At 48.9% G+C, this 6,000-nt stretch overlaps 1 pseudogene; it reads left to right on the forward strand.

Annotated features, from left to right (window-relative positions):
* The first annotated feature begins 1,345 nt into the window (after positions 1-1,345).
* On the forward strand, positions 1,346-1,439 carry LOC115831387 (annotated as a pseudogene).
* Positions 1,440-6,000: the final 4,561 nt, after the last annotated feature.

The following is a 6,000-nucleotide window of genomic DNA, read 5'->3' on the forward strand; positions in this document are numbered from 1 at the left end:
ACTGCAAATCCAGCTCTGTCTGGGTCTCTCCCTGCAAGGTTGCCTCCAGCTTGCTGTGTCCTTGGACTGAAGTCTTCCGTTCCTTCTGAGGCAAGTTGCTCTGCAGGACTCTCTGTTCTGGTCTTCGTCTCTTTGTGCCTAGAGGTGATAACACCTTGGCTCTTACTAAGACCAGTTAACTGCACTATTCTTTGAGGTTTCCCCATGATCGCACCTTTGCAAATAAACTATCCTGGAACTATCCCATTTTAATTGTGTCCTCTGTTTGCTGTTAGGACTCTGATGAGTCATCACTCACTCTTCCCCAACAAACACCCCTATTTCCCTCAAGCTGCCCCTAACTCTCTCCCTTCCTCACCCCAACCCCAGCTTACACCATCTGCCTCCCTGAAATGTCCTAAGCAAACCCTGCCCATTCTTCCAGGCCCAGCTGATCCCATCCTCCTCCCCAGCCAGAGTGGCGCTCAGGAAGCCCTGCCGGGTCAATGCATGTTGGAACATTATCTGGGCAGCGTCTGCCTGCAGAAGCTCCAGGGAAGGGGGAGGGGTTCCTGAAGATATCGATTTCATAATTAGGCCTCAGAGAAAGAGGCTCTCGGCGGCATCTTTCCTGGAGACCAGAATCACTGCTTACCCCACCACGGAGGGAGACCCTATCAAAATGAATGAGGTTCCTTCCCTCTCCCGGGTGAGGGGCTGGGATTCCCTCTGTCTGTGAGTATGGGAGTGATTAAAAGGGAGGCTGGCTGAATGCCTTACACAAATCATTTCCAGCCACCCACACCCGAGGGACACTGCAGGAATGCAGGGCAGAACACAAACGCATCCTTCCTGCTGGGCCTGGCTCAGAAGAGAAAGTCATGTCAGATGCAGGGAAGGGAGCCTCTGGGGAAACAGTGGGCAGAACAGCAGTAATCCCAGGCGAGCAGAGTCCAGGGCTCCTGCTCTGAGGCTCCATGAAGTAACTCATGCAGGAAGAGATGGGAAACAGCCTCTGCCCAGGTTAATGGGAGCAAGTCATGGCCACCTCCCAGAAAAGGAGACTGGGAAGAGTAGGACCCAGGCCTTTTCTTCCACAGGGCAGAGCAGTCTGGGGAGGCTTTGCTGCTGCTGCCCAGGCAGGAGACGGCAACGAGGCCATGCATATTCCTGCAGTGAAAAAAATGGAGGCCCAGTTTTGGCCACAGAGGAGATTCCTATCACAGAGAGCGCCGGAAGTCTGCCTAGCATCTGGGGCGCTTCCGGAAAAGCAGAATGGAGCTTGGGACCCAACTCTCCGCTCTGACTTTCTGAGTCTCGAGCCCCACAATGTAGGTACTTTCAAACAAGAAAAGTACCAAGAAAGAGTCTTTTGTAGTTTGTAAGTGCGATGATTAGGTTTTGAGAGGGGCCTCCCTCAAACCTTTAGACATTGTCGTCAGCACATTACCTGCCTGATGTGAAAAAGAGAAAGAGAAAAAGTAGCAAATATCTGGGGATTTTCTTTCACTGGTTGCTGTCAAATGCTTTAAAATTAAAAGACATTTTTATCCCCTTTATAAAACTGGAAAGATATGCCGGTTTAAAGGTAAGGAAGTGGGCTGGCATGGTGGCTCATGCCTGCAATCCTAGCACTTTGGGAGGCCGAGGCAGGTGGATCACCTGAGATCAGGAGTTCAAGACCATCCTGGCCAACATGGCGAAACCCCGTCTCTACTAAAAATACAAAAATTAGCCAGGCGTTGGGGCGTGCGCCTGTAATCCCAGCTACTCAGGAGGCTGAGGCAGGAGAATCACATGAACCCAGGAGGCAGAGGTTGTGGTGAGCCAAGATCGCGCCACTGCACTCCAGCCTGGGTGGCAGAATGAGACTCTCTCAGAAATGAAAAACAAAAAATAAAAAAATAAAGGTAAGGAAGTGACTGATCACCTCTTGGTTCACACGTGAGTGTGTGGGCATGGGCGATGGTGGTGGTGGTCATAGCCAGTAGAACATGTGTGTAGATATAGATATAAATGTAGCTGTAGATAGAGATATAGATATGTGTCACAGTCAGTGGAACTTAATATTAAACACTCGTGGAAAGAGCTGTCAGTGCTGACCACAGGCAGCTGATCTGTGACCCAGACCAGCCTCTACTGCTAAAATTATTGTGACCTTAAGCAAGTCAGTTTCCTATTCTGAGCCGAAGTGTTCTCATTTATAAATGAGGTAATTGGACTAGACGATATTACTATTGTTTCTGCCGGGCGCGGTGGCTCACGCCTGTAATCCCAGCACTTTGGCAGGCTGAGGCAGGCAGATCACAAGGTCAGGAGTTTGAGACCAGCCTGACCAGTATGGTGAAACCCCGTCTCTACTAAAAATACAAAAATTAGCCAGGGATGATGGTGGGTGCCTATAATCCCAGCTACTGGGGAGGCTGAGGCAGAAGAATCATTTGAACCCAGGAGGCAGAGGTTGCGGTGATCCAAGATCGCGCCACTGCACTCCTGCCGGGGTGACAGAGCGAGACTCCATCTCAAAAAAATAAAAATCGATGTTTCTAGTAAAACCAATTGTAGCCCATTAAGAGAGTAAATAGTTTTTAGTGCCCCCATTAGGTAAGTGTATTCTGCTTTGTGCGGCTCAGTAAGAAAGCCAGGAGCCATAATACTTGGGTTCCCATGTTGACTCTGCCTGTTTCCATCTCACGAGCTTGGATAAGACAACATGTCTCTTTGAGCCTCAGTTTCAGGAAAGGATCCATCATTTCTCTAAAGCTCATGTGCTCTGATCTGGTCTCTCATTCCCCAGAGAAAGGCTTTGTGGTGCAAAAACCAAAATGTCTCGGGTCTCATTTTGTCATTTCCAGCTAAGGAGACAGGCATTTCTGAGCCTTCTCCCTTAGGCACCCTATCACAAATAATAAACATTAGTCCATCCTATATCCTGACTTAAGAGGCACCTCAAAATATAATCCCCTGGGGCTTAATGGAGCATAAATGCACAGCAGATGAAAGCATCTTGGGGTTTTCCGCATGTAAGCTCCCATTACCTTCTTAAGCTGAGTCACGGTCCCTGACCACATTCTCCTCTTGGATGGCTCAAGCTGGCCAGACTAGTTATGGGACCATTTGGGAGAGGAGAAGACCCATTTCCTTCTGGCAGTTTTCCATGATCTTGAATTCTAGAACTAAAAAGAGCACCCCACTGAGCCTCAATTCCTCGGATTGGGTCAAGGCCACCCTTCCTGCTAATTTATTGGTAAGAGAACATGACATATAACTTCCTTAAACAAGGAGCTGGAAAGAGGGGTGTTTCCATGAGGCAACAGGTGGAATAGGTAAGTATGAAGGCCCTGTCTCAAAGCACTGGCTTTGGATCAGGCAAACCCAGATTTGATTCTGGATGGACTACTTTCTGGCTGTGTGAGCTTGAGTAAGTTACTTAACCTCTCTGAACCTCAGTTTCCCCCTCTGTAAATATCTACTTCCCAGCATGATCATGAGGTGTAGACATACTATCTAAAGAGCAGTAGTCTCAGTGCAGGGGCTTGCATGTGTCTGGGGCTCAATAAATTCTAGCTCCACCTCCCTTCTCCTTCCTTTCACAAAATAATATTAGAAACGTGACAAGTTGATGACTCTTAGCTTGGTAGCATCATGAACCCATCATATCAGGCCTGTAACTAACTCTTCAGGTTACTATTATCCCCTAACCTCTTATCTTCTCTGATCTAGTAATAGATCAGAGAACCACCCACCCAGTCTCAAATCACACCCTACACTGTGCCATTGTGTGAGGCAATTCTTTGCCTAGGCTGCCCTCCCCAATCTCCACATGGCCAAGGATTTCTCATTTTTCAAGGCCCAGTTCATCTATTTCTGTCTCCCCATTACCCTCAATACTGGCAGCAAGGCCCTGTTCAAATGCCATGTTATGTGGGAAGCACTCCCTGACTTCTAACTGGAAGTAAACGCTGCCTCTTCTAAGTGAACACAGAGGTTTTGCTGTGTGTCTCATCATTTTTCCCTTCTATAATAAAGAAGTAAGAATATCGGCCCCTATCCCTCCACCAGCTGACTAGGAAGCTCTTTGAGAAGGATCAACATTGCCCATGCATCATCCTGGAAACCCTCAGGAGAAAACTCTGAACAGAGCAGAAACCCAGCAAATACTATTGACTGAATAAATGAAGGGAGATTAATATATTTGGAGATGCTGAGAAAGAGAAACTGTACTCTTCAGACAGGGAGTAGAAGGGAAAGAGAAGTTACACTGTCTGCACACCTATTGTGTGAGATAGATATCGCAGTTCCTAGTTACAGAGGAAGAAAATGAAGCTCATAGAAGCTCAGTAATGATGTTATGCAACCATTAATGGGCACAGCTACGTGCTCGGCACTGTTCCCAGGGAGCTGGGCACGTGTCATTTCATTTAATCCTCACAACAACCCGGATGAAGCCGTCTGATTCTCATTTTGTAGATGAAGAAGCTGAGGCTAGAAGAAATTAAGTGGGTAACCCAAGTTTACAAAGTTCGTGGAGTGAGGGCTGTCAATTTATACCCAGCCTATCAGATGTGGATAATTGGTGGGTACTTCATCTTCTTTAACTGATCATTTTGTCCTCTAGAATCCCAAATCCCACTGAAGAGCAGGAAACAAACAAAAACTTGTCAGGTCAAAGATCTCGTGTTTTTTGCGGGGGAAGGGAGGTAAAAGAATTTCTGTTTCTGTTTTTGTTTTTTCCATTGTCTATTTCTTTTGAGCAGTACTGTGTTCCAATAATTCGAGGCTCAAACTTCCTTCCAGGCCTGTTTGTCCTTCTCTGAGCTTTCCTCTTTCCCTCCTCCCCGCAGGAAGGCTAGTTCTTGTCCTATCCCCTGGGTTCTCGCCACCTTAGGAGGAGAAGTCCCTCGTGTGCCTGTTCCCAGGGCCCAGTTCACACCTGCAGCTGAAGTCCATGCCAGAGGACATGTCTGTTCTCTTGAACCTGGGCCTGGTATTCACCCCCCCCTCCCCTTCTTCTTGCTGCTGGTTCTGTGCCGCCCCAGCTTTTCCCAGTACAGCCAACCTGGGCCTCCACCTGTGTCTTGTGGTGCAGGCAATCTTCACAGCATCTGCTGTGGGTCAGCTCCCCCTTGCCATAGAGGCCTGTGGCAGGCCTGCTGCCCTCAGCTGACCTCTCAGTGACCTTCTGCTTTCCCCAGTGGGCCCTCAGAGGCTTCCAGATCAGGCTGGGGAGCACAGAGGCAAGGCGTGGTCCTGCCTCTCTCTCCGCGAGGCCACCCAGGTCATTGTGGGGCCGTCCACAGGGCAGTCTCCTCCCAGGATTTCTTTAGCAGGAGTGGGGGGGGGGATACAAACTACTCTTGGGAATTCCCCCCCCCGCCGCTGAACTCACTTCTAATCTTCTCCCTGTGGGTTCGGCCTGGCCACTGAGCCAGGCCACAAGTGTCTGGCCACTTGCCCTCCTCCTTCCCTTCCCTCTTGCCTCCCACTCCCCCCAAACCCCTTCTCCATGCCACCTTGACGTTGAAAGGTTTCCTGTCCCTTCTGCTGTTTACAGATGTGTTTCCTATACCACATTCTCCTCTTTCCCGAGATGCCATTCATCATTTTCCCTTTCCTAGAGCCATAGTGGCAAAATGGATGCAAGGAAAATATATAAGGAAGGTGTCTTGGGGGCCAGGCATGGTGGCTCATGCCTGCAATCCCAGCACTGTGGGAGGCCGAGGCTGGTGGATCATTTGAGGTCAGGAGTTCAAGAACAGCCTGGCTAAACGGTGAAACCCCGTCTCTACTAAAAAATGCAAAAATTAGCTAGGCGTGGTGGTGGGCGCCTGTAATCCCAGCTACTTGGGAGGTTGAGGCAGGAGAATTGCTTGAATCCGGGAGGTGGAGGTTGCAGTGAGCCGAGATCGCACCACTGCATTCCAGCCTGGCGACAGAGTGAGACCCTGTCTCCAAAAAAAAAAAAAAAAAAGAAGGTATCTTGAAAAATACTACTCTGAGTCCACTTGTAGCAGCAGGAAT

This window comes from Nomascus leucogenys, chromosome 18, assembly GCF_006542625.1.
Source record: "Nomascus leucogenys isolate Asia chromosome 18, Asia_NLE_v1, whole genome shotgun sequence".
In the NCBI taxonomy this organism is placed as follows: Eukaryota; Metazoa; Chordata; class Mammalia; order Primates; family Hylobatidae; genus Nomascus; species Nomascus leucogenys.